Here is a 27,137-nt window from a genome sequence, read left to right as displayed (position 1 = left end):
CTTTACAACTGTACCCATATAAGGTCAAGGTGTTCAGCCTCTGGGGAGAGTACCATTACAGAGAATGCCACGCACTGAAAAGAACACATTAAATAGACACAGAGATAAGCCTATTACATTTTTAATTCAGGCCATTTTCTACATTTATAATTTTTTTTCCATTTTAAAAAGAAAGTCCTCTTACATTTTTAATTTATAATGCATACATTGTCTCTAATTTCTAACATGTGAAGGGTATAATTACAGGCTGTCATAAGGAATGCTATCAATGTTTGAAATGAATTAATTAGATGTCACTGCAACATACTCATTTAAAAAATATTTTTATATACTGCAATTGAAATTGTGAATGTTTGATTTATTCTCAATATACTTAAAAGTATATTGCTATATGGTATCAGGGTCATTAGATTCATGTAAATCTTTTCTATATTAAAACATATTCCCTATTTTTCCGCTTTCATTGCAGATTGAGTTTATAACACCTATCATTAGGATAAAGCAAGTCAAAATGGTTAAAATTACAAAACACTTTGTTTTCTATATTTCTTGATAAATTTAATATATATAGTTTGTGGATGATTTTCACTGAAAGAACTTTTTTTTCAAAATATATATAAATTTATATGATATGGAAAACCAAAATGTTTATCATTTGAAGTTGAGTCTACAAAACACTGAAATAATTGATTCTATCAAAAAAACTAGGCAGCTTTAAATAAATAGGTAAATTAATAGATTGGAAAACCTATGAAAAATTATATAATTTGGCTTATAGGTCAGAAAAGTAATCAATTAGCTTACCCAATATGAAACAAAGCTTACAATAGATATGTACTGACATATAAAAGTGTAAAAACAATGACTTTGATGGTCAGTTTTCAAAGTTATCCCTTATAATCAATAAAATTAAAACTAATCTAGAGAAAATATCTTTTTTTTTAAAGGTTTTATGTATTTATTTGAGAGAGAGACAGCGAGAACGAGTTGGGGGAGGGGCAGAGGGAGAAGAAGAAACCCCACCAAGGAGGGAGCAGGACATGGGGCTTTTGATCCCAGGACCCTGAGATCATGACCAGTGTGGAAGGCAAACACTTAACTGACTGAGCCACCCAGGTACCCTCAGAAAATATCTTCTTTCAACTATTGTTACATTAGCAGTCTTGGACAAAGCAATTTCATTAAAGGCATTTGTAGGCCCTTTCTCTGGAGAAATAATATCATTCTATTTGTTCTACTCAAAGTTCATCCAATAATTTAAAGACCAGTATTATTATATCAAACATCTTATTAGGATGTTCACAGTAGCATTTACAACCCATTTATTTTCTTCTACTACTCTGTAAGATACATACTCTATTTCTGATCTCAGAGTAATTTTCATAGACATTTTAACATGCCTTCTAAATTTATTAAATTCTAAAATCATCCAAAGTTACATATTTACCCTTCTCTTGAGCACTTTAGTTCCTATTACCACCTTCCTGACTTACATGCTATTATTTTTGTGTATCTGAGTTGTCTGAGCTTGTGTTAACCCGCAGGAAAAAATATATATATTGCTTCTAAGAATCAATATTTGTGTAGACATATAAATATATTTGACACTCTTTGCTCATCATATCTTCATGTATCTTAAGCCTTCTAGTTGGAATCACTTTTACTCTGACTAAATAATATCCTTTCACATTTTATTTAGTGAGGTTCTCTTGGTAGCAAACTTAGTTCTATTGCTGTGTTTGGAAAAATGGGACTGACTCTTCAGTTCTCATTTGACAATTATTTTTTTTTTCTTAAATCATTTTGGTTGATTGTTGCTTGCTATCCATTGGCACTGTTGAGAAATCAGCTATTTGCTACTGCCATTCTTTGGAGGTTGAATTGTCTTTACCCTCAGGCTGCTTCTGTTATTCCTCCTTACTTTTGATATCCTGTGGTTTCATTCTGATATAGGTCTAGGTGAGAATTTCTTTAAATTCTCCCAGTTTGGAATTCAATGGACTTTCTGGGTTGCAATGACTTTGTTGGGAGACAATTCTCCAGAAGTCCCTGTTACATTTCTGTACATTTTGTGAAGAGATACTGGCAGCTTTGTTCTAGATTGTCCTTTGAAGGATATCTGCAACAGAAATTTATTTTCTCACAGTTCTGGAAACTAGAACTTCAAGATCAAGGTGCCATCAAGGTTGGCTTTGGTGAGACTTCTCTCCTTGGCTTACAGACTGTTACACTCTCACTGTGTCTTCACATGGCCTTTTGTGCACAAGCAGCCTTGTGCACATGTCTCTTCTTTTCTCAAAAGGACACCAGTCTTATTGGAGTAGGGCTCCACCTTATGACCTCATTTGTCTTTAATTGAAGGACTATCTCTAAATATAGTTACACTGGGTGTTAGAACTTCAACATACGTACTTGGCTGGGGGTGGGGGTGGGGAGGGCGGACATAATTCAGTCCATAACATCTACTAATGGCCATTTTTTATATTGGGGAATATAAAGTATTTTATTTTCAGGAAGGATGCAAAAGAAACTATATATATAGTAGATACTATTGGGAAGAACAAGGGAGTAGGAAAGGAGGAGGGAAACTTTTACTTTCATTGTACGCATTTCATGTTATATTACTATACGGCTTTAATTTTTTCCATATGGTAGACAGACTTGAAGGTGACTGCCCATAAATTCCGCATCCCACTACTTATGTTCTTGTATATAACTCCCTGCTCTCATATAGTTCCCTCCCCTTGAGTGTGGATAAGGCCTGTGGTTTGTTTCTAACCAATGGAATAGGGCAAAGGGATGAAATGCCACTTCCACAATTACATTATGTTATAAACAGCTTTTATCTGTCTTGCAGGCTCACTCTGGAGACTCTCTTGACTGGCTTGAGAAAATAAGGGCCCATGTTGGGAGGCCCGCAGGCAAGGAATTGAGGACAGCCCTTGGACAACAGCTAGCACGAAGTCAGTGCTTTCAGTCTCATAACTACAAAAACATGATTTTTGCAACAACCTGAGTGAACTTGAAAGTAAATTCATTACCTGTGGAGCTTCTAGACAAGAACGTAGTCCCACCCAACACCTTGACTGCAGTCTTACAGAATCCATACCCAGACTCGTGACCCACAGAAACCGTGAGATAATAAATGTGTGTTGTTTTACATTGTTGTTTGTAATAATTTGTTATACAGCATGGAAAACTAATACATGCTATATGCATATATAACTTTAAATACAACACGGATTTGACAGAAAGGTACATCTTCATGTTTTGACAGGATAAATATCCACAATATAACAATTTAAGGGCTTTAAATTTTAATAAAATGTTTTTCATTTCTGGAATTTGTATTTTATTGTTTCAAAATATGCTTAATCATTTTATGATCTGTTTCTCTTTGTTCATACTTTTATTACTGCTTTCATCTCTTTAAGAAGTGCTTGTTTTAAATACCGTGTCTGATAAGTCCAATATCTCACATTACTCTGTTTCCGAACCTTCTTTGCTTTGCTTCTGCTGAATCTTGCTCATGACACTTTATTTCCTTATGAGTCTTCTGATTTCCCATAAGGCTCACCTTTTCTGGAACATTAAGTATGTGAATCATTTGAGGTATGTCTGGAAATAGGTTTCTCCAGGGAGGCTCAGCCTTTCCTTCTCCCAGGCAACTGGAGCCATGATCAGCTCAGACACATCAAACTCAGTTCAAAACTTGAAGTTTTTTAGACAGTCAGGTGACGAAATTTCATGTTATATGTGGGTTGTGGTTACTGTTCCCCTTCCATTCCTTTATCAAGTTTTGAAGCTAGCCTGACCACCTAATTTTTTGATGTTTTCTAAAATGTTTTCTCTGCTTCAACTCACCTTTACTCCCCAATTTATTGCAGTCAGCATGCTTTTTTCCCCAAAATTCTTCTGCAACTACACTCAAGGAATACCAATAAATTTCATACTCGAAGCTACTAACTTCTTTTTAATGTCATTATGTTATTGCACTTAATACTATAAATCACTTTTTCCATGTCCTCTGTACTGTAATTTTTCTTGCTTTTCCTACCCACCCTCTCCCTATCTCCACCCAATACCCTTCATATTCCTCATTCCTTTCCTGACTGATAAAATTCTTTCATTCAATGCCCAATGTTTGTCCCAACTCTCTCCTTAATTGTTCATGTTTTCTCTCAAATTCCCCCTTTATTTCTTGACTTTACATATTAACTACAGTTTGATGTTATCAAAATTTACCCCCATAATTCTGATATACCCACAGCTACAGATGCATAATTATAATAGCCCTGTGCTTCTTAACTATTCATAAGATTTCTATCTAGCAAAGTGACTGAACATAATCACTCTTTCAAAATCTATCTCCTCTCCTTATTTTCAGTAATAAAAACAATGACTGATACTTCTATCAAGCATATGATCTGCCAGATTTTGCTCTCAGTGTTTTATGGACATTAAGCTAATAAATCCTAAAAAGAACCCCGAAACATAGGGCTTACCATTATTTCCTCTTGACAAACGATGGAACTGAGACACAGAAAGTTAAAATATTTGCCTAAGGTCACACACCCATTTAGTGGTTGATCTAGCACCCAGTATGGCTCCAGGATTCATTCTTGATTGATATTCCCATAAACAGCTAGGTAAAATAATAGGATACCATATCCTTCTTGCCAGACTTATATATACATACATGAATTCTATCTCTAAACACTCTCATTATCCAAACTGTCACATATCATAATAATCAATAGAAATAAATTAAATTTTGTTATAAATCCTAAATCCTTAATTTTTACTGCTAGACTAATTAATGTGCTAGAGGTAATTAAATCAGCATAAATATCATAGCTGAATTTCATGAAAAAGATCAGAAAATGTTATGCCCATTAATAACTTCTGTAGCTATTCAAGCAAATATAATGCAATAAGGATAATTAAATCTTGTGCTTCAGGGAGCAAGTAGGTTTGCTTAAGGAACAGAAAGGAAAATATGCCTTTATTCTCTACCCTAGGGGAAATAGTGGAAAAACTGATGAGGTATATTAATGGGGTAGTAGAAAGGGTAACATCTGCTGTTCTCTGAAATATCAGAGCTTTGGCAGAGATAGAATTAACTGATTCATATCTGATATTGAATTATAGTAACTTTCATTTACACATGGTGGAAATAGGCCCTATTTTAATTTCATTTTAGTTTTAATTTACTAACTACAGTACAAAAATGAGTGCTGTCTTATAAGTACACCAAATACTACATTTTAGAGTACCTGGCAAGAAATACTTCTAATGATTTTTAATTTCTGTTTTCAAAATTGATTTAAGTGGTGTTGAGTTCTCAGAGCCAAATTTACCTTTTCTTTCCACAGTTTCTACACTGGCCTATATCTGAATTACCAGGGGACTATCGCCACAGCAGAAAGAAATATTTAGATATTAGCACGATGAGTCCAAAATACCAAACCAGTTATAGAGCAAAAATCCTTAATTACAAGTCATAGAAAGTTGCGCTAGTTTTAACCCTTTAAGATTTAAGATGCTCCAGTATTGGCAGCGATAACCTGAGAGACTGTATAGAAGACTCAAATTTAATGTTTGGGGAAAAAATGATAATTTCTAATTTTAAATATATACCTGCTTGCAAATTTTGCCAATCTTCCTACCTTAGTGGCTTCATATACAAATAGCAGTGAGTTTTAACAAACTTTTAAAGAACTCTAATTCCAGTTCTAAATCTCAGGTTGTGAGTGTGTTTGTATTTTAATACTTTTCTAAAATTTAATTTTATTCCTATCTGTCCGCATTTTTTTTTTCCATGCCTGGGCCTCTGGGCTGTGCCAATTTGCATATTTGAATTAATGCACCAAATAATGTTTGAAAGTCTAATTTTATTAAATGGTTTTAAATCCAACACTTCCTCTGACGAGTTAGACTTTACTAATTAACCCATATGTTATCAAACCTCATGCTGGCCGCCTAGTTGGTTGTCTCTGGGAGTCAAATGGAAAAAACCGACTGGCTTCCTTCAATAGACACAGTATTGACACCAGGAAATTTATGCGAAGTTCCATCTCCAAGGTAGCTCACTTTTCCACTAACACAAAACTCCATGCATTATAGAATTTACCAGTTAACTAACTGCTTAAGAGTTGACAGTTGTTGAACTAAGGATTTTTCATCTCATTTTCTCACCCCCGAGTAAAACTTTGTCACAAGTGAATTTTTTTAATTTTTTAAAATATTTTCTTTCTTTCTTTCTTTCTTTCTTTCTTTCTTTCTTTCTTTCTTTCTTTCTTTCTTCCTTTCTTTGAGAGAGATCGAGTGAGAGAACATGAGCAAGAAGAAAGGGGAGAAGCAGACTCCCTGCTGAGCAGGGAGCCTGATGCGGGGCTCTATCCCAGGGTCCTGGGATAATGACCTGAGCCGAAGGCAGACGCTTAACCCACTGAGCCACCCAGACACCCACAAGTGAATTTAAAAAGGGAAGTGAAATGATGTATATGTTCCATATGCTACAATTGTACTAATAGTAACAGAAATACTTCATAGGCCTAAGGAAAGAGAAAGGAAAATAACTGTTAATTATAATAACATCAAAATGTGAACAGTATTACTTTCAATATATAAAGATACAAATAAATACCTGTGGTCTTACATGAACAACAGGGGAAAAAGCCAAAAGTGTAGATTTATTTTTGGAAGTGTATGGAATATATTTTAAAAGTGTATATATTTGTGACTTGTCCTGTCAATTATATATAGGACATAATTAGTGATGAAGTTAATCAATAAACTATTTTTGTTTACATGGTACAAGTCTCAGAAGATACTCTACTTCTCAACATTAAATAGGAAGGGCTCAAGATGGGAAATAATTTTCATTTACCTCAGGCTGAGAAATAGAAGCGCCAACTAGTTATTCCAGAGGAAATTATTTCTTGTTCTAGAAAAAAGGATTACAGATGAGATCTTCCAAGCAAAACAGCTAAAACATATGGCCACTCTCCCCAAGGGACTAGCCCTTGTCCATTCCTGTACCCTGTACATCCAAATAAGCATTTATGGAATATTAGCCTTTACCATCCACTGAAAGTCTCCTTATGCATGAAGCTGCAAGACATCATTGGAACTAGCCCACTTGTCCACCCACCCATTCTTAATAGACAGAAATTCAGGGCATGGACAGAAATACCTGACAGTAAGGATTCCCAAACCACATCATTTCCAAAGCTCTGAATATAAATCTTGGAGAGAGGCAGTCCAGGGCAAGGTCTTTATGTTTGTCATAATGGCTTAATGTTATGAACCCACTAAAATTCATGTTTCCTTCTTTTAGTAACAGATGTAAACAAATTTTATCCATTTGCCTGTGAAAGTTAATAATACAGCTCTTTATCATGCGCAATTAAGACTTATGACACAGACTTGCCCCTCCCCCCACCTTGAGAGTGTTGTGGTTGTTTGCAGGTGTGGTAAAAGTATGAAACAGGCCCCTTTAAAACTTGTGATATGTTTCTGAAATAAATGGTATAATGTTGGCTAAATAGGACTGTCATAATAATTACAATAGAGTGATTAATAGGACATTAGGAGTGCTGTTACAGCACTTTGTTGTACAAAAGAATGGTTGAATGGTTATTTCCAAAAATTAAAAATAGAAAACTAAAATGAATATTGCAAAACTAATGGCTGTATTTCTGCTTAGCAAATGAAAATTCTTAACAAATGGATATTTCCAAGAAACATTTCAAAGGGGAAAAATCTGACCTAAAATCATTTTATTAAATATACCTTAAGCAATTAATAGTGTGCTCTTTTCTTAGCAATTAACAATATGCTCTTCTTATAATTAGTATTACAAAAGTTTGATAACCAGAATTTACAGTTGAAATTAGCAGGTATCACCAGCATAGAAAGCTGCATATGTAGGTCACTGTGTCATTAATAATGGACATTCTAACAGCCCAAATTTCTGTGTTAATGGCGGAATTATATACAACAGAATTATAGTTGGAATATTTCATCATCATTCAAAGGTTTTGTGTGTCATCATAACTATTGCATCAAAGAAAATTCAGTTTTTTAATGTCAAAAATAGGTATAAATAAAACTAGTAATGTAGTCGAGAACAACATAGACCTCAGTGTACTGAGTCACTACAGTCTGCAAAATCTGTATTAGAGATATGCATTTAGTATATTGCAAACTCATTACAAGATTAGGTACATATCATTACTACCATTTTAAATACGAAGTATAACCAAGATTTAGTAAGTATTTAAAATCCTGGTGTAGCTACTCAATTTACTCTTATACTCTATACTCTTTTTAAAAGATTTATTTATTCATTTGAGAGAGAGAGAGAGAGCATGAGTGGGAGGGGCAGAGGAAGAGGGAGAGCGAATCCCAAGCTGACTCTGCACTGAGTGTGGAGCCCCACATGGGTGTTGACCCTAAGACCCTGAGATCACAACCAGAATGGAAACCAAGAGTCAGTTGCCCAACAAACTGTGCCACTGAGGTGCCCCAGCTACTCAATATACTCTTAACCACTAGGCTATGATTTCAATTTTAGCTATACATTTAACAGTTATGATCATGTCTTCCTACAAGCATCTGATTCTTTCTCCTTTCCTCATCACAGGACCTGCAAAAATTTCACTCAATCATGACATCAGGTGCAATGCTCAGGATCTCATGATCTGGATGAGATCTAGATCCGGTGTCTCTTGATCTGACGACCCATGAACTAAAAAGTCAAATTATCTGCTAGATAATGGTAGAAGAGAGACATAATGACTATCACAAATTCTCATAAAAGGGGAATGATGAGAGGTATTTAGCAGTTACTGGACCATAGACATTCTGAAATCCCATTTGGCATTATCTGGAGGAGAAAATATCCTTTGACCTAAGTTCTGGGAGTAGGTCTATGGACCACTATTCTCAGCCCTGCCTGCTGGGAGTTCACTCCTTTTTTATTATCCTCCTTGGCCATTTGTAAAGAAAGGATGGGAAGATATGTCTTTTTTTGTCAACCTGTTAATTATTTGTAGAAATTAGGAGACCAAGTACTTAACGTCTCAAGAACTCTCAATCTCTTCTAGTCTACAGTGGTGGTACTTTTTGCTAACATAACTGTATGTTACTGGGTTATGGATTTTCTATACACTTTGCAGGTCCACTGCCAAAATCTGTGTCCATAATTCCCTCCACAGCCTCTCTCTCCAGATTCAATTATGTATATTTTAGATGTATCACGTTTCAGTAAAAATACTATTTTATTCCTCCTAGCATCACTTTTCTCCTGCTGAATGGCATGTTTGTTATTTTAGAGACATGACCCACCAGGCATGTTGATTATTCAAGAAGTTTAAACAAAAGGTTTGGTGACAAAACCCTTCACTGCTTCTTTATCCTGAGGTGATTTTTAATGGTAACCTCTGAATTAGGTCTTTTCCTTGAGGATATATCTTAATGGCTACATTTTTAATTTGATGAAAAATAATTTTATTTAACAACCTGCAATTCTGTACTGTCTCTACTACTTCTAAATACTGCTTGAAAAACTGGCTGTTTCTTTCATCATTTTCTTTTAGTACTTCTGTATGTTTATCAGTTACATAATCTTCCTTTCAGTTGTAAGCAATAATTTTAGTAAATGTTTCAATACTATAGACCATAGGTCACAATTTTTTTAGTAGCCCGTAGTTTCCTTACTGTTTTCTGGCCACTTATAGAAGTTTTCTTGCAGTCTATAGCCTTGATCAAAATCATACTTTAGGTTGTTGTTGCAATGGCACCTCATGTCCCGGTACCAACTTCTGCAATGGTTAGCTATTACTATAGTAAAGCTACATATTAGATCACCCCAAAACTCAGTGGCTTAAAATAAAAAGCACTTATTCTTATTTGTATGTCTGCAAGTCATCTGGGGGTGTCTTTGCTGATACTAGCAAGACTTAATTCAGCTTGGTTCACAGCTGCATGTTTGGTTAGTCTGTTCTACAAATCTCTCATTCCTCTGACACCAGTGGGCTTTCTTAGACCATGTATTCTCATGGTGGCCAGAGTGTAAAATAGCAAAGTTCAACCACACAGGCACATTTCAATATTCTGCTTGAGTCACATACGCTAACATCCCATCATCAAAACAAATTACACAGACAAGCTCAAAATCAAGAGGCAGAGAAATACATCTTGAATTAGGATTTGCAAAGTCACAGGACAAAGATGCAGACACAAAGACAGATGAAGAATTGTAGTCTGCCACAGCAGGTCTGCACCTTCCTTGTTCTAGCTATAGTTTTTCTAGTAATGCTTACATTGCTTATTTGGTCAGCAATTTTATAATGTCTACCGATGGTGACACTTATGGTAGCATCTTGAGTCTTTTCACGTACTTGGATTGTTGCCAAATCAGTCTAGAAAAATGTATACAGAGAAGTCATATCATAGGCTTTCAGACCCTTTCACTACACTCTAAAAATCGCTGGGAAAATTCTGGCATAGTATCAGGCAAGCTGCCTTGGTGGACATATAGTCTTGCACGGCATTCCATGAACATCACCTTGAGCAGGTGCCCCTCTACAAGAACAGATGATGTACTATGTCAAACACTATCCAATCTCATTGGGAAAGTTTTAACTTTGCTTCTGATTGGTGATCATGTTGATAATTTCATCAATCACAGTTATCTTTGATTATAGGGGTTTTTAGAATATATGTGTATATGGTTGCCATGATTCTCAAAGTAGTAAATTTCTGTGAAAAAAACAAAATCTGTGCTACGTATGTAAATGTATAGGTAGATTTTCACAACCAACTCTTCTGGGTGTGGAAAAGAAGATAACAGCTCTTTCGTAGTAGCATATTCTAAACTTTGTATGTGTTCAAATGTTCAGTTCAATGTATTTGTGGAAGATGGACACAAGCATCTTACGACTATGAAGTGTTGGACCTTGTATAAAATACACTGCAAAAGATGGGCTGGCCAGGGGTGCCTGGCTAGCTCGTCAGTAGAGTATGCAACTCTTGATCTTGGGGTTGATCTTTGGGTTGTAAGTTCAAGCCCTACATTGGGTGTAGAGATTGCTTAAAAATAAAATCTTAAAAAAAAAAAATCATCTGGCCAGCATACTGGGGATATAACATCCCTCTTTAGTTGATGTCAAGCAAAGGTTAGAAATGCAATGGATCTCCTAATGTCATTCTCATGCATCACACTACTCTTTATGAAAAAGATATTTTGATGGAATCACTTAATGCCAAGGTTTGGAACTGGGGAGAAGAATAGGTTTTTTTCCCACTTAATCTGGCAGTGACAGCTGTCAAAGTTATAAATCACCATTTATTCAATGATCATTTATTTAGCTGCTTGGTTGTCAGGCAGAAACCAAAATACAGACTTCTCACTTTTCTCTCTACCCTATCTGCTCTTATAGATGAAACTCATTTTGCAGGTGCAACCATGGAAGCCATCGCTGGCTTGTCAGTGATCTTAGGATCTTATACAGTCTGAAGGCACATGATCACTTACCAATGGACAGGGGGAAGTAGCAAGGAACGGCACTAGGTTAACAGAGTAATGGTAACAGTAATGGTAATAGAATAACTTGGAAACTTAGAACACTGTTCAATCTTTAGACATATATCTGTATGCACTGGAAACGCAAGTAGGAGCTGAGAGTGGTAGGATTGGGCAGAGTGTCAAGCAGATAGCCACAATTAAATGTGTGATTTACACATGGCCTAGAGTGATTAAAAACTGAGTTACCTTCCTCGGAAAATGTAAGAATCCCTTCTAGTTATGTAGTCACTTTGAGTAGACACTTTGAAGGAGCATCAAGTTCCCTAAAGGACCATACCGTATGCCAAATTGGTGACCTGATACACCCGTGTTATGAATACAAATTTTTCACAGACTAGTTCAATGCATCTTTCAGTCATGAAGGAACTGAATTTAGAGGCTTTGATCCATTTCAAATAAGAAATGTCTTGGAATTTTTTTAAATTTCCATATTTCCTTAGAGAAAAAAAAATCCCAATAAAACCTCAAACAGTGATCACGGTTCTCAGGCAGTAGTATGAACTGAAGAGCTGTGGGAGAAAAAAATCATTGCCCCTGTCTCTCACAGTACTACCCTCTGCTGCCTTAGGTAATAAGGAGAGGTCTGAGAAAACAGTTTATGTGTAACCAGGGGACATTGGTTCCTGAGACAGGCACCATGGATTGAGCCCCTTTTCTGTTCAGATTGCTTGTCAGAATGTGGACAAATCTCATAAATCACTACATCTTAATTTTCTTATTTTAAGATGGTTATCATAAGAGTAACAGCTGCATAGGGTAGTTGAGAAGATTAAATGACTTTATACATACAATGACATTACTCCAGTACCTGGTAAGAAGCAAATAATAGATATATATATAAACACACACAGACACACACAGACACACACAGACACACACACACACACACACACACACACACACACACACACATTTTCTGCTTCCTTTTTTATTCATTATTTCCTTCTTTTTCTTTTTTTCTACCCATTCCAGTCCTCATCCTCTCTTCTGTTTTTCCCCCTACCCTCTGATAGACATTAGATAGAATAATTACATGATCAGTGTATAAAATTGAACCCTAGAGGAAAAACAGTAAAAACAGTACCCATCTGGGGTGCCTAGGTGACTTAGTCATTTAAGTGTCTGACTTCGGCTCAGGTCATGATCTCAGGATCCTGGGATCAAGCCCTCTCTTGGGCTCCCTGCTCAGCAAGAGTCTGCTTGTCCCTCACACTCTGCTCCTCCCCCTGCTTGTGCGCACGCGCACGCACGCTCTTTATCTCTCCCTCAAATAAATAAATAAAATCTTTAAAAAAATACCCATCTGAGACTTAGACACAAATACCTAGAAATTTTAATATAAGGATGGCCAAGTCTTACTATCCATACAATCGTCCATTTTGTTGTAGCCTATAAATAGCAATAGAGTCGAACACGAACAAACAGTTAACGTTATACAACATCTGGGTATTAATTGCTCAGCAATGAATGGATACTCATTTATACATTCATCTATTTAAAATACAGATGGCAAAAAAAATGTATAACTTTAATCTCTTGTCTTTGATTTATTGCCCACTGTTATTCTAATTGCTCTATCACTTAAACAACTGGAGACAAATCTTAGAAAAAATATAAGATTATGTGTCCAATCTCAAAAGCACAAATTATAGCCAGTCTATTTCAAGTCTTTTTCATAAAGCTAAAGTATGAGTGAAATAAATAGATACATTTTATTGACATTCAGTTCCATACAATGTAGATTTGAGGGTCCTTTGAGGAAAAAAATATTGTATGGTGCTTTCTATACATAATGACGCAGATTTGAAACTGCAGACTTTACCTATAAGGAAGAGAGATCATGGTACAGTGCTTTAAACATCTCAGAGCTTTATTTTCCCATATTACAAAAAATCAGAAGGTAGGCAGGTACTGACATTTTTATCAACTGGTCATGGCTGTCAGGGACAGGACTGAGATTCTCTTGGCTCTATCTTTATAATGTGAATGAAGATAATGAAGAGAGAGCTGCCGCTCCAATTCTCACATTAGTATTTAAAGCAAGAGGAAGCCGGAGGGGCAAAAGAACAACAAAAAAGATCCTAATCTAACTTTCAGAGTCCTTTCCTAAAAGTTCTCAATGACTCCTGCTTATATGTCATTTGGTAGAACTGAGTCAGGGGCTATTTCTGCGCACAAGGAAAGTTAGGAACTGTAAATTTGGGGAAGTTCTTGATGCTTACAACAAACCGAGGTTTGATCAGTAAAGAGTAAAGTAAGGCTACTTATTATGTAGAGAATAAATAATCTCCCTTGCAGTTCATATTTTAGCTTCCAACATCCATACACAACATTCATACACACATGTCTCCCCAGGCATAAGGCTTACTTCCCACCTTCTCAAAGGAGACAGCTAGAAAGCCCTGTCCTTCTGGCAGTCAGGTCAAAATATAAGCTCCTGGTGATGTCTAATCCTTCCCATCAGATCTAGATATGATTCCTTGTGGTTTGAAGATACATAAACTAAATTACAAGCTACCTGCTCATGATATATTTGAACAATGATCCAGAAGAACAAGAAAAACACTTAAACTATCCTTAAGAATGAAGAATAATGGGGACTGCACAGCCCTAATCGGTCTCTAACAACTGGAGAGATCAAGGATTCTCTGTCTCATCGGGAGAAAAATTTCCTTGATTAGACATCTGTCAGTCCTTTGCTCTATCTACTAAGCACATCTGCTTTAAATATTGCACTCAAGGCTACAATTGGAAATGGTACTGGGGAGGAAGGCCTCTATAGGGGCTGAGCAGTTTCAGAAGCCTATCGCCTGTTGGTGTCAGTACAGAGACCCAAAACATTCTCCAGATCTTAAAGTCATGGATTCTTTGGTCTCGATAGAGAAGTTTGTATCAGACTAACACTCCCAATGAATATAAATCTAAAACATGGATTAAACATCAAACTTCAGGATTCGAGTGACCAAGATCCACCAAGGAAGGGAAGGACACTGAGATGTGGTTCCAACTCCCTCCGGAGTATCTGTAAACTTCCTTTACTGTGACGAGAAAACAAGTATACAGGTGGCCAGGCGCTCGTGGGAGCTTCACTGGACATTGGAGACAAACACTAGAGTTCAGGAATGTGAAAGTGGCAGGAGTTTAAGGGGCCATAATCCTAGAGAAGAGAGAATCATAAATACAAGCCCGAAATTCTCCATTCAATTTCTCTTCAAAGTATTTGCCAAATCCTAAGCCTCTCATGCAATGAACAAAATGCTGAAAAAAACAAACAAAGCAAGCAGACAGCAGTGCTTGGAGCCTGAAAATTGAAGCAGAGATTTTGATAATCTCATGGAGCTGGGGTGACAGAAGTCAGAGTTCACGGCTCAAAAGCAAGAAGGACTTTGTTAAAAACTCCAGTGTTCCTGTTGAGACCCAGAAGACCCATGCCCTGGATAAGTTATTCCCAGAAGTAAGTACAAAGGAGAAACAGACCGGCCGAAAGACACCTGAAATCCACTTTAAACTGGATCAAGGTAATCTGCATGCCATCTCTCCGCCTTGCCAGAAGAAAATCCAATCTTTTCAAAAACAATGAAAATGTAAACATCATTCAAGGCCTCAATCATTTCCACATGCAATATCAGGAATTCTACAAAAAATACCAGGCATGCCAATAAAACTTTGCATGAACTTTACATGAATCTGATATTAGTCTATGCACTAAGTCTTTCCTTCCAGCTGCTTGATTCTGCAGTTAAGATTTATGGGAGATTTACGGGGTCTCTTGAACCTTCTTCACTTACGCTTCATCAGTTCTATAAACGTCCTAACCAATATGCTACTTTGGTCCCAATTTCAAGCATGCTAGTCCTTTTAGAGCATATCTATTGCATCATACAATTCTCTGCATTTCCCATTTTTCCCTGTTTTTAATTTTCTTATTCAATCATACTCTTTTCTCTTGTAACACAACACTATGAATTAGGTACTATTTTTATTCCCACCTTATACATGCAGAATCTGAGGAGGTTAAGTAACCAGTAACTAGCCCAGTATTATAAAACTGTGATTCCAAAGTGCGCAGCCCGGGTCCAAAATCCATGAACCTAATGTTTATATGCTGTTTATAAAGTAATGGGACTCTCATTCTATAAAACAGAGACAAAACGGAAATCTTTCAAAATGTTAATAGTATGTGTGGGATTGTGTGTGTGTGTGTGTGTGTGTGTGTGTGTGTGTGTAAAATTATGAATGGTTTATGTTCACTCTCATTTGCATTTTTAGTATTTTCCAAAATTTGTATAAGCATTGCTTTTATAGTTGAATATATTTAGAAGACAAAAAAACTGAGGCTCAAGAACGATATAAAATTATTCTATCCTACTAGCAATAACCATAAATAACTGTTTTCTAGTTACAATAGCTATAAATGTCAATGGTTACTTTAGGACCAAGAGAGTATTTCTATTGTGATTCATTCCATCGATTGCAAATATAATATTTTAAATACCCTACAATTTTGATTAAATATGAATTGAGTTTTTAAAAGTTCGTAAGTATATACTATAGCTGTCTATCCAGCAAGAAATAGTACTTTTTGGGGTTTATCAGCCATTTCAAGATACCACATTGTCATAAATTTTACTGGAATTAGCAATTTTCTTACTGCACCTTAATGGCCTGAGTGAATAGTTCTAGTGCATAAACAGTGTATTTCTATCACACTGTTAGAATTGAATTAAATATCAGAGGTAGAATACTTCCTCCAAAACGCAATTTTAACAGATTTTAACTGCAACATGTTTAATAAATCATTTTAATATACAATGGCAAAGTACTAAAATAAACATTTGGTAAGACAAACAATGCTTAGTAACTTAAACCACCCAGCAACACTGAGGGTAGTTTTTTTAAAATGCAATTTACAAAAAAAAAAAAAAAAAAAAAAAAAAAAAAAAAAAGCAAAATCTCTTAGCTTGCACAGAAAAAGAAAGAAATTGTCTGAGCATGAAATCACACAATAGTATGAACATTATCTGGTACCACAGAGGAGAAGTCATTGGAGATAAAAAGACTGCACATAGATCACTTAACAGTTCCCATCTCTGTGGCTCTGCTGCTTTTTCTGAATGGTTCCTGCCATAACTCAGTCACAGCGATGAGGCACATACATTCTCCTTGAGCCTTCACTATGCAGAAACTTATAAGTCATTCTGAATCATGATAGAAAAAGACAAGCTTTTGTCCAAAGAACCCCTGATTAACACCCCTAGCAATGGGGAAAAACAAAACAAAACAAAAACAAAAACAAAACACCCAGCAAGAAGTTTTCGGTTTTTTGTTTTGTTTTGGGTTTTTAAGTAGGCTCTATACCCAACGTGGGGCTTGACCTCAGGACCCCGAGATCAAATGCCCTATAGACTGAGCCAGCCAGGTGCCCCAGGAACCACTGGTTTTTAGATTTTTTTTCATAAGTATTACAAATACTAGCCCAGCCAATCTGTACATATGTTGAAATCTGTAATTATCAAACCAATCAAAACAAACAAAAATAATAGAAATAAGTTGCTGTGTGGAGTATAGAACTGACACAGTTTTTTGTTTTTTTATGTAATTTTTCCAGCTTTCACAGATCTAATTACAGGATCAGGGCTAAAGAGGTAAAGATGTCCCCTGGACACTGAACCAGGTTCATTAGTCACTACTTTGGAAGCACTGCACTTGCTACATTTCCTTAAGCATTTAAAAATGATGTTTAGGTATATTTTGGTACTTCTTCCCAAATGTCATACAGGAATATTGTGTTTTAAAATGATCAGAAAATTCTATAGCATAATTAGAGTTTTGGCATATTATTTCCAAGGGTAATGAAGTATTTCTAATCTCTCTCTCCAAGAGAAAAACTAAGGTTACAAACATAGCGTAAAACATACATTATTTCTCTACCTTACTGCTACGTTCTATAGACGTGGCTTTTAAGTATCTAATGATCTTTCTATCTATCTATCTATCTATCTATCTATCTATCTATCTATATGATATGTGTGTGTGTATTTTATTTTTATAGTGAGGCTGGGGTTCAAGAGTCATTATCTTTTGAGTTAGCAGTCATTATCTCTTGGTTGATTTATGCATGATTTTTATTTTCTTTATTGAGTTTACTCTATTTAAAGATTTTCCACAATGGACATATGTAATTAGAAAAACATTGGAAATAATACTGCAATAAAAATATTCATTTGCCTAGCAATTACAGATTTTTAAATTTAGACTTTGTAAGTATAGATTTGCATGTAGATGCTTCTTTTATTTTCCAGTTTTATTGAGGTATAATTGACATATAACACTGTATAAGTTCAAGATGTACCACTTAATGATTTGGTACATGTATATATTGTAAAATTATTACCAAAATAAGATCAGTTAACACAACCACCACCTCACATAATTACCATCTTTTTTGTTATTGTTGTGGGGAAAACATTTAAGATTTATTCTCTTAGCAACTTTCAAATACAAACAATAGTATTGTTAACTATAGTCGCTATGCTGTACCTTAGAGCTCCAGAATTTACTCATATTATAACTGGAATTTTATATTCCTTGACCAAGATCTCATTATCCCCACTTCCCAGACCTTGGCAACCAACATTCTACTGTCCTTTTCCATGAGTTCAGCTATTTTAGATGTCACGCATAAGTGAGAGCTTACAGTGTTTGTCTTTCTCTGACTTATTTCACCTAGCATAATGCCCTCAAGGTCTATTCATATTGTTTCAAATGGCAGGATTTCCTTTTTATGGCTGAATTACATTCTATTGTGGATGGATACGCACACATACACACACACACAACATTTTTATTATCTACTTGATCGATTGATGAAGCTATGTTAGCTATTGTGAATAATTTGCAGTAAACAGAATACAAATATTTCTTTGAGAAAATGATTTCGTTTCCTTTGGATATATACACAGAAGCAGGGTTGCTGGATCATACGGCAGTACTATTTTTAGTTTTTTGAGAAACCTCCCTACTGTTTCCCATACTGACTGTACCAATTACATTCCCAATAACAATGATATACAAGGGTTCCTTTTTCTCCATGCTCTTGCCAATACTTATCTCTCATCTTTTTGATAATGACATTTTTCCTTTAATTTCATTTTCACACAAAAATGAAACACACTCTGCAAATGGTTTTTCACAGCACATCATTACATATGGGCCCGTTCAGACTTGTTCTCAAAGTGCTGCTAACATTAAAGTCTGCCTAAGATGACGTCTGCTAATCCTGTAGTCAATGTACTTCTTTAAATGCAGTAGCATGCAGCCCTCAGAAGGGAAGGTCCAATGCCACTCTGTTCTCAAATTAGGTTAAATGGGATTGGGTCCATATTTACAGACTTGAAATGTGGAAATCCTGAGCAGATCAGATATACATCTGAGATGAGCTAATGGGGAGTCTTGGTCTCAATTTTTAAAAGGGAGGTCCAAATAGCAGCAGGCTGATTGCTCTCAACTTGAGATGTTTTCATTCTCTACAGCAGGAACTGATAATAGGAGTCAGGTGGTATCTCACTGTGGTTTTGGTTTGCAATTCCTGGATGATTAGTGATGTTGAGTATCTTTTCATGTACCTGTTGGCCACTTCTGTTTTCTTTGGAAAAATATCTATTCACATTCTTTGCCCATTTTCTTTTTTTTACTGGAATTTTTTTTTGCTACTGGGTGTATGAGTTCTTTATACTGTTATTAATTCCTTATCAGAAGTGTGGTTTGTAAATATTTTCTCTCATTCTTTAGACTGCCTTTTCATTTTGTTGATTCCTTTGCTGTGCAGAAACTTTTCAATGTAGTCCCATTTGTTTATTTTTGCTTTCATTGTTTGTTGTCTTTTGTTGTCTTATCCCAAAATCCTAGCTAAGACCAATGTCAAAGAGATGTCTATGTTTTCTTCTAGGAGTTTTATGGTTTTAGGTCTTACATTTAAGTCCTTAATCCAGTCAGAGTTCATTATTGAGTGGTATAAGATAGTGGTCTAGTTTCATTTTTTTGCATATAAATATTTAGTTTAGCCAAAACCATTTATTCAGGAAACTATCCTTTTCCCAATGAGTATTCCTGGCTCCATTTTCAAAATTAGTTGATTATATATATGGAGGTTTATTTCTGAGCTCTTGATTCTCTTCCAGTGGGCTATATATGTCTGTTTTTACGCCAGTGCCATACTGTTTTTATTACTATAGCTTTGAAATATAGTTTGAAACTAGGAAGTATGATTCTGCAAGGTTTGTCCTTATGACTGCTTTGGCTATCCAGGGTCTTCAGTGGTTCCCATGAATTTAGTTATGTTTTTCTTTTTCTGTGAAAAATGCCACTGGGATTTTGATGGGGATTGCATTGAATCTGTAGGACGTCTGCATTTCGACTGCAGGGGCTAGCCATAGATGTGTTCTCAATGGTGGGTGCCAGCGGTGGAAGTCAGGGCTGAGTGATGAGCAAGTGTGCTGCTGCAGGGGCTAGCTGCCCACACATGCAGTGGTACAGACTTTTGACAGGAGTCAGGACATCTTTGGACACCCAAGCAGCAATCTGGACTCATATGGCATCAGGCGCGAGCCATGGCTATATGCGTGGCAGTGAGGCCAGTGATGGGAGCTGGGGCTGATGGTGTGCAGGTACACAGATGCAGGGGCCAGCTACAGGCCCTTGCAGCACACAGGCCAGTCACAGGCGTTAGAGCCAGATCTAGACTCACAAGCAGCTTAGGCCTTTGCTGTTGGTATGCACTCCTGCAGCTGCAGGGGCTTGCTGTGGGCACATACATAGCAGTGGAGGCCAGGGAAAAGGACTGGGGCTCAGGGCGTACAGGTGCCTAGCTGCCGGGGCTAAGATGTGGGCTCAATAGTGTGCAGTCCAGTGACATGTGTCAGGGCTGGTTCTAGGCCTAAGGGCAGTGGTGGGGGCCTTGGCTGTCGGCGTGCGTTCACATGGTTGCAGGAACTCACTGTGGGCACACACTGAAGTGGAGGCTGGTGACATCTGGCAAACTGCAGGGGTACATAGTGGTGCAGGCCAGTAGCAGCAGCCGGGGTCAGATAGGGCCCACAAACATACAGCTGCTTCTTAAATATGGACACACCTTTCTTCTTTATGTAAAGCTAAACTTGCTTCAAAGTTGCTAAAATAATATTTTACAAAAATTTCATGAGGAAGGAAGATACAATATTCACAGCAGGCAATACTAACTGTAGAAGGGCACCACAAAGGGATGATGCAGTTTTGCCGAAGTGAAAAAACATGTAAAACTAGAAGAAATTGGATTTTAAAGAATAAATACACCATATTTTCTAAATCTTACTCTGCCTAATGGCATTACATTACTTTTGGCTTTCTCTTTAGGACAGAAGGTACAGAAGGTACTATGCTGAAACAGGCTGGATATCCGGAAAAGTTTTTATACAGGTAAAGCCATCTGGTTGTTAATTTACCTTGAAATTTCTGTGAGGTGCTGAGGGCAAAGCAGCAGATGTCATCAATGAACTGTGTAGAGGCAATAATCAAATCATCTCCTCCTGCCTTAACATATGAAACAAAGGAAGAGAACGGCATAAACACAGGGAGAGGAATTTAAATGTCCTCACAAGTTTAATCCAAAAACGAAGGATATTATTTGGTTGAACTTCAGATTTGCATTTACTTCTACAAGATTCACTAAAATTGGGAAATGTCTACTGAATGGGAATGAATGAATTATATAGATTTCTTTTGGGATATAGAGTCTTATATGTATTCACATCCACCATGGTCCACCAAATGAGGACATTATTATTAATAATGTCATATATTAATAATGACAAATAATGGAATATTTTCTTTTAAAGCACTGGTTCTTAACGGAAGATGACTTTGCCCCCAAGGGGACATTTGTCAGGGAACACTCATCAAAAATGGAGACTTTATAGGGACGCCTGGGTGGCTCAGTTGGTTAAGCACCCAACTCTTGGTTTCAGCTCAGGTCGTGATCTCAGAGTCATGAGATTGAGCTCTGCATGGAGCTCTGTGCTCAGCAGGCAGTCTGCTAGAGATTCTCTCCCCTTCCCTCTGCCCCGCCCCCTTCCCTAAAATACATATTTTTAAAATGGAGACATTTTTGGTCGTCACAACCGAGGGGTGCTGCTGACATCTAATAGAGGACAGAAATGCTCCTAAACATTCTATAATGCACAGGACATCCTCCCACAATTAAGAATTTCCTGGTGCAACATGCTAATAGTTCCAAGACTGAGGAATCCTATTTTAACAAAAATATTGCATTTTAATTGTTTTTAAATCTAATGTAACTATAACACAATCCAAAATTTTTGATTTATAAGAATTAGAAAGATTGAAATTATAAAAAAATATTTTTAATCTTTTTGCAGAATTCCTTCTATAGAAACCAATGGGTTAAAAAAATGGTGATCAAACCTATATTACACAGTGATGCTTTAGACACTTATAAGTCATTGTGATATATTTCTGCACTTTCAATATGTTTGAATGCCTTTTAAAATATTTTACCAACAAATTCATATATATGCATACATATATAAGTATGATTTAGTAGTAAAGAGAAACCTGGGCCCTTAAGAGGAATTGGACCCTCAGAGTGCCTAAAAGAGGCAAAAACTTTTTAGACCACATAAAATGCACAGAGATATAAACATACAAGGAGTGAGGATGAGGCATCTGTACTCCTTAGGGAAAGTTAGGCGAAAGTTAACCTTCTAAAGTTAACAATATGGGGAAATCTGAGATAGGGGATTTAGGCTTTGGGTTATCAGATTTCAATCTATCACTTACCTATCTATCCCGGATCATAAATATTCAGTGAAAACTTTTAAATAATGGCAAAAATGTTGTCATTTTATCTTCTGCATGATGATTAATTTCCATGAATAATATCTGGAATCATAGGGTCTAAAGGATTGATTTCAGAGCTGGCTGCTTCCATTCTTCTCCTACTTTTGCTTCACTGACTTCTAACTATACCTGTCTGATTGCTATCAGTCCTCTTAATTATTTGCTAAGAATCAAAGAATATCCTGAAGAATTACTTATTTTTTTCCTTACAAAGATAACTTCCTTGTGACAGAGAAGCTATGTTTGGAAGTACTATACGTACATCAGCAGAGAGAATGTATTAAGGACTATGGGATATCAGGCATTTGAAACATTGCTATGAAATATTTTGCCAATCTATAAATTTTCAGGAGGTTTTCAAAAATGAAATACCACCTTCTTATAAAACCTGCTTGAATTAATTATACAGATGCCAATAAACACCGTACAAGCCATTTGTCTTTTATTATACATAATGCTAAGACAGGGATATTTAGCACTATTCACACTTGATTAAAATAATTTTTCAATTAAAAACGTATTGTCTTAAAACAATAGGAAGCTTTTGTGGCATCAATTTTGAAAAATGTGGTTAAGAACATTTATCACAGGAGAGTTGTTTCTGGACACAGTCTAGATCAAGCAAGAGTGAATGCAGGAGTTTGCTTTTGGTAACTGGGGAATAAAAGACAGCAGAATCTCTGTATTGTAGTCTCCTACATACCCCTTTTGTTACTTCGCATTTCATGTGCGTGCTTTTAACATCAGATGACCTAAATATTTTCAAGAGCTATTTATCGAGTGAGGTGGTTGGAATCTAAACATTTCAGCAAGTTGTCATATTGGAAAAGAACATAGAATTTTAATTTAAATGTAGAATGTTATGGTGGAAATGTTTCTAGTTTAAACGTATGTGCATCTTTGCTTATGATTTAATAAACCCCTCAAAAAGTGCTCGGGTTTTGTGTTCCCTTCGTTGTCAAACAGGCTGCAGTGTTTCTTGAGGACTGGGAAATCAAGTGGTAGAGGTCAGAGTATGTTTAAAGCTGCAAATTCAGACACTTCGGGAATTAAAAGGAAGCCTCCCTAGGGTGAAGTCCCCCCCTCCCCCAGATAAACAGCCTTCCTTTTCCAACTGCGGGGACTCACAGCCATTTATCCCACCTGCTCAGTCCCTCTGCATCCAAAGGGCTCAGTGATATCAGAGGGATCCCAGCTCCTCTCTAATGCTCACATGTTATCAAATATATCAAAGAAATTAATGTGTATAACAGAAGGAGTGTGGATAATAGATACCCTAGAGAGAGTGTGGATCAGGAAAGACAGACTCAAAGACACAGGAACTAAGTAACATGGAGTATTTGGGTAAGGTGATCAGAGTGAGATGATTTGAGTTTAAGCCTTCAGGACACTTGGACAGGGAAGGCAAGAAAACTTATAGCTCATGCTGTGAGCTATAAATTAGCCTTAAGTGGACTTGGGGAGATGAAAGTACATATTTTACTTCTAGACTGTGTATAGTGTTTCACTGAATTCAATACTGCAGTAAGATTAAAACATAGGAATTATAGAATTAATTCAAGTACATTTATATCTACTTAATTATTTAGATTCGAAAAAGTAGATAGGACCTTGCATTCAAATTGCCATTTTAGCCAGAAGTCTATTGCTTCTATATTTCTAAAGTAACACAGAAAGGCTATAGCTACCAAATTTATTAGAAAAAATATTTGGAGTTCTAAGTCAACTAAATAGCTTCCTGAATATCCCACTTTTCTGCATATGTAGGAATACCCTATTTTTTTCTGCTGGTAAATAAAGCTCATGGCTCTTATTTACTGTTAAGATCCAAATAAATATAATGCTATGATATACAATTCCCAGGAAAGATGGATGGTTGTGGGAAAAATATGCTATTGATTTCATTTTTTGCCTTTCTGAATTTGGAGTGTATTTTTTCTTTGTTTCTTCTATAGGCTCAACGTCCACTAACTATCAATCTAAGAGGTTTTTATTAGCTGGGTTTGGGCTTCATGAAGAAGAGTTGTCCCCAAGAACCTGTAACATGATGTACAAAACATATGGCTTTCAACAAATATGTTCCCAAAGACACCCACATCCTATGTTAAATCAGAATGCTAATGTGTTTTGAGCAACAACCAAAATTTCTAAGTGTGGGGTTCCAGTCTGCTTTTTTGTCAAGTCAAGAGCTGCTATTTGCAAAATAAAAATAAGCGTTGTTAACAAAGATCAACTGGAAATTGCTATGGATTGAATTGTGACCCCCAAAATTACTATGTTGAAACTAATATGACTGTATTTGGAGATAGGGCCTTCTGAGAATAATTAAGGCTAAATGAGGTCTTAAGAGTAGAACCCTGATCCAATAGGATTAGTGCCCTTATAAGAAGACAGATTCTCTCTCTTTACACACACACACACACACACACACACACACATACACACACTCACAATGAGAAAAGACCATGTGAGAACACAGAGAGAAGGCAGAAGTCTACAAGCTAGGAAGAAAGTTCCACCAGAAACCAAATGGGCCAGGAGTTCAGTCTCGGACTCCCCAGCATTCAGCACTGTAAGCCAATATATTGCTGTTGTTTAAGCTACTGGTCTACGGTATTTTGTTATGGCAGCCTGAGCAGACTAATACAAATCTTGGTCCCAAGAAGGCGGGGGGGAGGGGATCCTATAATAAACACCCAAAAATGTAAAATAGACTTTGGATCTGGGTGATAGATACAGGGTAAAAGAGTTTTGTTTTGTTTTTTAAGATTTTTTTATTTATTTGAGAGAGAAAAGCATGGGAGAGAGAGAGCACGAGTGGGGGACAAAGGAGAGGGAGAAGCAGGCTCCCCGCTGAGCAGGGAGCCCAATGCCAGGACCCTGGGATCATGACCTGAGCCAAAGGCAGATGCTTAACTGAGTGAGCCACCTAGGCGCCCCAAGGTTAAAGAGTTTTGAAGTGAATGTTAGAAATATGAATGTTACAGGTGATTCTGATGAGAGTTCAGAAAGAAAAAGGAGAGCTGGAGAGAAAGCTCCCATCTTCCTAGAGAATATATAAATAATCATGAGCAGAATATTAGTAGAAATATGGACATTAAGGGCCATTCTAGTAAGATCTCAGATGGAAATGACAAACATGTTATTGGAAATTGAAGGAAAGGTGAGTCTTATTATAAAGTGGCAAAGAACTTGGCTGAATTATGTTGTAGTGTTTGGTGGAAGGTAGTACCTGTAAGTGATGAAACTATATATTTACCTGAGGAGATTTCTAAGCAAAAGTGCTGAAGGAGAAGCCTGGTTCCTTCTGGTGGCTAACAATAACATATGAGAGGAGAGAAATGAATTATAAAAAAATTGTTAAGCAAAAAGGAACCAGAACTTGGAAATTTGAAAAATTACCAGCCTATCCATATGGCAGAAAGTGAGAAGCTTGTTCTGAAGAGAACACTAAGGGTACAGCTGAAAAACCACTTAATGAAGAGATTGTGGGTCTGACCCAGGGACTTAATTGCCCATCTCAGCAGCAGCCAGGAATAGAGATGGAATTATACCAGCAGATACACTAACATTTTGAACTAAATGAGGTGGGATGGATGGGAGGAAGAGTCAAAGAAAGAAGGATGACTTCTTAGATCCTACAGGCATGGACCATAGAGTTAACTCAGCTGCAAACATGCACTATTCTTCAAGAAAAGGAAAGAATGTTCCTGAAGGTAATTTGCAGACCCTCAGAGCTGCCTCATTAGTTTTAAAGGGTGGCGGCACTCACTGCTTCTATTTTAACAGGTCAAAGCCCTCTGGTCAAAGGATTGGGGGAGTGCTATCCTGTGGAGCCTCATGTGGCAAAGCTTTGGTGCTATAATTCCACCCAGCAGAGCCATGGAGGTGGGACTGCTGATCTAGTAAGTCCAGAAGGCAAGGCTAGCATCCCAATGATGCTGAAAGGTGGACATCAAGCCAAAGAGGATTATTCTAGAAATTAAAATCTCATGAAATTTGCCTGCTAGGTTTGGACTTAGTTGGGATCAGTCATCTTCTCCTTTCCTCTTTTGGAATGGGTATGTCTCCCCTATGGCATTCCCATCATTGTATTTTGGAAGCACGTGGCTTGTCTGGTTTCACAAGTTCACAGTTGGGGAGGAATTTTTCTTTAGGGTGAATCGTACCTTGAGTATCATGCAAACTGATTTGGTAATATCTAGATGAGCCTTTGGACTTAAGGATTGAAGTTGGGATGAGTTAAGATTTGGAGAATCAAAAAATAAGCAAATAAGATTTGGGGGATCGTTGGGATAGAAAGAATGCATTTTATGTGGGAAGGGCATAAAGAGAACTAAGCAAGAATGCTTCAGTCTAGCAAACCAGGATGAGAGCTCTCACTAGGAGAGGTAACTTGCTACCACATTGGCTTATAACTTGTTCTTGGACTTCTCGGTCTCTAGAACTCTGAGAAAATAAACTTCTGTTGTGTAGGCCAACCAGTCAATGGTATTTTGTTATGGTAGTCCAAACTACTAATAAAGAAACGTACAAGAGCCACCGCCACTTTCAAGATTGAATATTGAAAAAAAAAATTAACTATGTAGCTAAGGGAAAAAATTAGAAAAATAATTAATATACACCACTTAAAGATATAAAAGCAAGG

This window comes from Ursus arctos, unplaced genomic scaffold, assembly GCF_023065955.2.
Source record: "Ursus arctos isolate Adak ecotype North America unplaced genomic scaffold, UrsArc2.0 scaffold_37, whole genome shotgun sequence".
Taxonomy (NCBI): Eukaryota; Metazoa; Chordata; class Mammalia; order Carnivora; family Ursidae; genus Ursus; species Ursus arctos.
The sequence above is the reverse complement of the archived record's forward strand: the minus strand, read 5'-3'. Positions refer to the sequence as shown.